Source organism: Chiroxiphia lanceolata, chromosome 8 (assembly GCF_009829145.1).
Source record: "Chiroxiphia lanceolata isolate bChiLan1 chromosome 8, bChiLan1.pri, whole genome shotgun sequence".
Taxonomy (NCBI): domain Eukaryota; kingdom Metazoa; phylum Chordata; class Aves; order Passeriformes; family Pipridae; genus Chiroxiphia; species Chiroxiphia lanceolata.
The window spans coordinates 31,632,702-31,638,901 of NC_045644.1; the positions used below are offsets into that span (position 1 = coordinate 31,632,702).

General features: G+C 44.3%; 1 long non-coding RNA gene across 1 annotated transcript; it reads right to left on the bottom strand.

The window, feature by feature from the left end:
* Positions 1-3,204: 3,204 nt before the first annotated feature.
* Positions 3,205-4,186, bottom strand: LOC116790502. The gene is made up of 3 exons (XR_004358382.1): positions 4,051-4,186; positions 3,837-3,907; positions 3,205-3,287 (listed from the first exon to the last, which is right to left on the bottom strand). It is a non-coding gene; the product is annotated as an uncharacterized LOC116790502 (long non-coding RNA).
* Between the last annotated feature and the right edge of the window lie 2,014 nt (positions 4,187-6,200).

Consider the following 6,200-nt stretch of genomic DNA (forward strand, 5'->3'; position numbering starts at 1 on the left):
ACAGTGTCTTTCTCCCTAGCTTTCACACCTCAAAGCAACCAGGTAAGAGGAAGAGTATCAGAGTATCAGAGATCTTAGACCTTGTGGCCACCAGAAAACTGCTGAGCTTGGTTTTGCTTCAGTAAGGCTCAGAAGACCCCTACAACAGCAAAGGCCCACTGTGATAGTGGCCAGCCTTACTGAGGAATAAGTGCAGTCTGGATATCTGTGAACTTCGGCTATGCTACAGAAATTCTCTGGTGACCAGAGAATTAAACCAGCTTCACAGTCCCTTAACACCATAGGAAGAGCAGGATGAATGCAGGATCTATAGCAACAAGAAAAATTATAGCAGAAATATATGTGCTGTATTAAAGATAAGAAATGAGCCAAGGGGAAGATCTGAGTTGACTGTTCACCTCCATCTTGGCTATAATAAAAACCGCAGGATAAAACCGCAGGATAAGGTACAAAATATTAACTGTTGCAATACTTCACATTTTAACCTGAAAGTGTGCTGACAAACCAAACCTCTGGTGCTAGCTGGGCTTTCCTCCAAAGAGAAAGGTAGGAGCTTGTTACTGTGCCTCAGGTAATGCCCCCCAGCCCTGATTGTGCCCCTTGCAAGGGCTGGCAGACAGTTGTCCTGTCAGAGCAAAACCCTCCACACCTTGTCTTTACAAGCTGTGTGTTGAAGGAAAGCTTCCACAAATAATGAATTATATCAAAATGCCAGCAGGCAACACTGCACCCAGGTCAGGGCTCCAAATTGTCTCCCTTGCCATTCAGAACTTCTTTTCTTTCCTTGCTCAGAGACACTGTACCAGGGCACATTACAGCAGTACTTTTGTGGTGTAAAAGGAGGACTTCATACCTTGGTTGATGTAGCACCCACTTACAAGCCTTCTTTTGTGCTTGTGAGTGACCTTTGTGTGTTCTGCTCACAGAATTGGTGTTTCTGTAGTACAGCAAGCACAGTGTCAAGTACAAATGCCCAACATGTGGTGAGAATCATCCTCAGAGCAGCTTACAGGGTCGTGCCTAGCAACTGTGATTCCAAATGACCAGAACTCATTGAAAGACATCAGACAGGTGGTAACTATAGCACAAAGTTACAGAAACACAGACACTCTTAGGATAAGATCCAAGGGGGATGTCTGACTTTTGCTTTATAATTCCACAGTGTTTGGGCTTAAGTGCTCCACAGAGTGTTTGAGAAAGCGAAGGCCTGTCACTTTCCTTATCACAAAATACAGCTCTGAAATGATAGGACTCGATTTCACTTTCACATGCAAATCATGGTATTCAACATGAAAATTAAATTTGGAGACAGTAACATGAGGAAAAGATTTTCTGAAATTAGCATGAATAATAGCCCCAACCTCACACTACTTAAAAACATAGCAAATCCAAAATTTCAGACTGGGTAGAAGAGTGTTGTGCAGTAGAGAATTTAGGTCACTAGTGGTTGTTATTAGTCAGCCAGACCTGATCTGCTCACTTTCAGTATTTGATGTCTCCCGAGAGCTCTCTAGGACTCTCCCCTAACTGTTCTGTCTTTACACGGATTTGAGAGGCTTCAGGACGCTGATAAATTGTTTCCTTATTAGAAGGAAAGACTTCCGCTGACAGGACGTGGTTTTGAGGAAGTAACTGGAAAAAAGGAGGCATCACGCAAGGGAAAGCCTGCTGCCTCCTTCCCAGTAGTGGCCTCTCTCGTACGGAGCAACTTTACCCCGCGTCCTGCCCGCAGCCCCGAGAGAGGGCGCTGGAGCCTCGGCTGAGAGATGCCCGGCTGAGAGATGCCCGGGGCCGGGCAGGTGCGCGCACAGCTCCCGGGCGAGAGCCCCGTGGAAATCCTAGGGATAGGAAAGGGGAAGTCGGAGAAGCGCCTTGGGGCCTTTTTGGTTTTGTTTTTGTTTTTTGTTGTTGTTTGTTTGGGTTTTTTTTAAACTATATACACAAACATCTTTTGGGGCTTTGAAGGGCTGAATTCTCATGGGAAATTGTGCATACTGTAAAAAAAAAAAATTAAATAAACATTCGAGATGTATAGTAAAAGACAATAAAAAAAGCAATTTTCAAAGCACGGTTGTTTGCCATGTGTTTACATCTAGTCTGGAGACACTGAAAACAGCTTTGAACAATTCTTTTGCCTAATGTGTGCTTCCGCAAGAAAAGAGCTGCTGGCCAGCTCTGCCTGCCCATGAGGATTCAGAGAAGGCAGCTCCAGTGGCCACCACAGCTCGGGGGGAACAGGTCCCAAACAGCACTCCTACTGGTGTGAACATCCATATGGAGACAAGTAAGACTCCACAAAAGGAGATATTTGCAAGCCCCATTGCAGACATTATGAAAGATTCTCCTTTTCTGTTGGGTTGGCTTCTTCAGTTTCAAATGAAGCAAATTCAACTAATTTATATTTCACGTAGTCCTGAAAAGCATTCCTCCTCTCTCACCCAAACAATTACCCTAAACTTTTCCTTGAGTACAGCTAAAAAAACCAATTTTATAATGTTCTGCAAGCTACAGAGAAGTCTGGTCCCTGTGCACTGACATTACTTGTTCTTAATATTTCCATATGAAAAGCAGTTTATTCTGCTCTGCTGTCTATTTTACAGTTATGGGGTTTCCTGAATGTAGGTCACAAAGGCAAGACTATATCTCATATTGACAAATACTGCATAGCTGAATAAAGGACCAATTTCAATACTCTGTAATAATTCTTTCTAAATTTTTCCAAACAACGTCCTCAGATTACAGCCTAAACAAAACATTGTGATGGCTTCCAAGTAACTTTGGCCTGAAATACACTGCTGATGTGGTGTTTAGAGCAGGGTCAGGTTTATAACTCTGTTTTGAAAAAAAAAAAAAAAAATCAAGGTTAATTAAGGTTTCTGTCCCCAAAACAGAAGTTGCAGGACCAAAACTATGGAATTATGTTGAATATTCCCCAAGAAAAAACTCAGCACCTGCAGCCTTACTCATCTTCTGACTCTCCAGCCCAAGACATACACCTAGGCTGATTCCAGACTAGGCATAGTGCAAGAGTTTTGTTGAGGAGAACCAGGACCTTTACCAAATTTTACATGTCCCACTGGAAAAGTGGAGGACTGGTGTCAGTGAACTTTCCCCTCAAATATTTGGCCTGACACACATTTCTTATTCATTGCCTACATGAGCATGAGGGATCTCAGAAGGAGGCTACAAGAGCATGTCAATTTGACAGCTCTCAGTAGATTCAAGCATCCTGTGCTCCAGTTTGACCTCAGCTCACACCTCATCTACCAGGGTAAGATTCGGGTTCCCTGCAGCAAGTAACACACAAGCTGCAAATCCGAAATTGTTCTCAAGCTTCACATGCCCTGAAGAGGTAACTTTGGAGAAATAACTGCCAACTCCACACACCATCAGCTTCTACCAAGCACAGATAGCCTGTGGGCCTGCTGTGGTTAGTCAGAAGCTGAAAGGATCATACAAAGCTGAAAATGGACTCTCTCTGTTGTCAGCCTCCCAGATTCACACCTCCTGAATACAGGCAGCAGAGCCATGATTATTACTCCAGACTTCAGAAGCAAGCTCAGCTTTCCACTAAGGATGGCCTCCTAATCTACATCCTCCACAAGGGTTAAGTTCAGCAGAAAAGAAACTACAGAACTGAATTTATGAAATAATCTTGCCAATCTATAAGTTTGGCTCAGGGCTATCACTTGCAAATTCAAAGGACTTCTTAAATGTGGAAGTTCCCAAAGTGCTGTTCAGAGGTGTGGGACCAAGCGCCTCCAGAAGAGAAGCTGCAGAGTCAGGATTACTACACAGTGTTGGAAAATCAGGGACAGTTAAATTCATATTGATACCTGGAGACTCTGGAGTCTTTCTCATAACTTTGACAAGAAGGGTATTTTGCTCTGTTGTCTGGACCAAAAGGCTACATAGGGTCAGAAGGCACAGTCAGGACTACATGGAGGCTTTTATCCCTTCTGCAGGGAGGGTGGAGGGCTGCCCCTCTGGTGTGCTGAAACACCCTCCCTGTCCTAACCCTGAGCCAGTGCTTTCTGCTGGGCCAGCCACCTCTAGACTGCAGGCTGCAGAAGCAGGAAGGTTTTACTCTGGGCTCTAGAGAAGACCTCAGGGCTTGCTGACAATTGACAGGAACAAACATCAATTCCTGCTGCTTAGCCTTGAGGCAGGGAGACCTTATGGCAGCAAGGCCATGGAACATAATTCAGATCCTTTCCACAGAAATGGAGCTTGCCATTGTCTTACTCCATTATGACTCAGCATCCCAGCTATGGAGGAACCAAAGGCCAGGTTGCTCCCAGTCTTACAGCCAACTTTTACTCCAACCTTATTCATGGACCACATCCAGCCCAGACTATACAAAACTCAATCAATCTCTGCTGGTAGCAGAGATTATTACAGCAGGCTCAGCAAGATAACTGCAGAGGAAAGGAGGATGTTAAGAAGTTTGATCTGGAATAGAAAAGTATCAGTGAGGGGAAAAAACCCAGCAGAGGAATGATCTCAGTATTTCCCAAGGATTATCAGCAGGCATAGACGGTACCAGCAGGAATAAAAAGGAAAGTAAGATTTGGTCAAGGACATGCATGAAAGGGAAACTTGGTGGATAAGAGGACTGAAAGGAATAGAAAATGCAGGAGAAGGTCGTTTAAGAGAAAAAAAGAGGGGGGCAAAAGAGGAAGGGCAAGAACCAGGACTGTATCTGTCACTTGTCTCTCCCTGCCCACTCTGAGAAGCTTCAAAAGAGATCTGGAAATAGAGAGGAAAAAAACGACTGTCAGATATTATTGTTCCAACCACTGAGTCATGGCAGGAAACTACTGATACTGTAAACTAGTACTGTAAGGTCAGAGACTATTTGAGTTTTATCAAGGCTCACTGCAAAAGGAACAAATATTCAGCGGTGAAGATTTTACTAAGTCCCTTTCGTAACTCTTGGTGTTACCATAGAACTGTTTCATCAAGTATGTTTGAAGGAAGCTGCCTTTATTTTAACATTTCACACAAGTGCAGATGGTTCTTTCTCTTTCTCTCTTCCCGTATCTTTGTTTTTATTGCAACAGATGCTTATTAAGAGAAGGATGTGGAGAAAGAGTAGAAAAAGCCACCAGTCTTTGGAGTGCTACTAGATGTTTGGTCTACTCCAACTCTTATAATTGCTGTGCCACAGAGAAATCATTTTATTATGATCTTCTTATCCTTTCTTCAAATTAGTCACTGGCAGTTGTCACCACCTATGCAGCCTTTTCAGACACAGTCCCCATCAGTCCAGTACACGTGCAATGGGTGGAATTGCTTCCACCAGGATGGCACAGCCATCCCAATTCCCACAGAAACATAATGAATAAAAAAAGCTGGAACTTGCTATTGTGCAGAGGGCTCAGCAGCCTCCTCCCAGCCCTCTAGGAGAACACCCTTACACTCCCTGCACTGCCCAGACATGTTTTGGTGTTTTTGATTCCCCACCAAGAGCTGACCGGGTAGAACAGCACAGGATTCCCAGCTGCCAAAACCAAAGGCACATGCTGGCCATCCAGGCAAATTGCATTTTTCAATTGACAAGCCCCTTTGGAAAGGTAAGATGCCACTTAGCCCCAAAGTGCTGAAGAAAGGGAAACAGCAGACACTGGGGATTCAGACATAACAGGGGAAGGAGCAATACAGTATGGGACATGGATTCTTGGGAAACTGCCATCTGTATAACTTGTTAATTAAAGTTTTTAACGACCCAGTTTTGCTCCTGTGGCTAGGCATATCCACCACAGCTTTGCAGCCACCCATCACAGTGAACACAACCAAGAGGCTCTTGTCCCACTTCAGGGGTTAAGGTGTAATGGGATGATTATGCATCTGCTACTTTCCAACTCAGTCATTTAAAGCTAATTGGTTCCATGAGTCCCAAGGGTCTCTATCCAGCCCATCTGAGTCACAACACCAAGCATGAACCAGACTCAGTCAAACACAGTTCAGCAGAAGGACACGTTCTCAAGAATAGCCCAGTGGTAGTAATGCCTGTTGAATTCAAGGAAGTCAGTCATACTGGGGAAAGACACTGGTGACCCTGGAAACCTGTCCCCTTCTTCCTTCACCAAGAAAACAAACCAAAGTAGAACTTGACACATTGGGCAGGAGGCGTTTAATCCAGTGATGAATGGAACGAGAGGATGCAAGAAAGTGGTAGAGCAACATCCTGCACAATC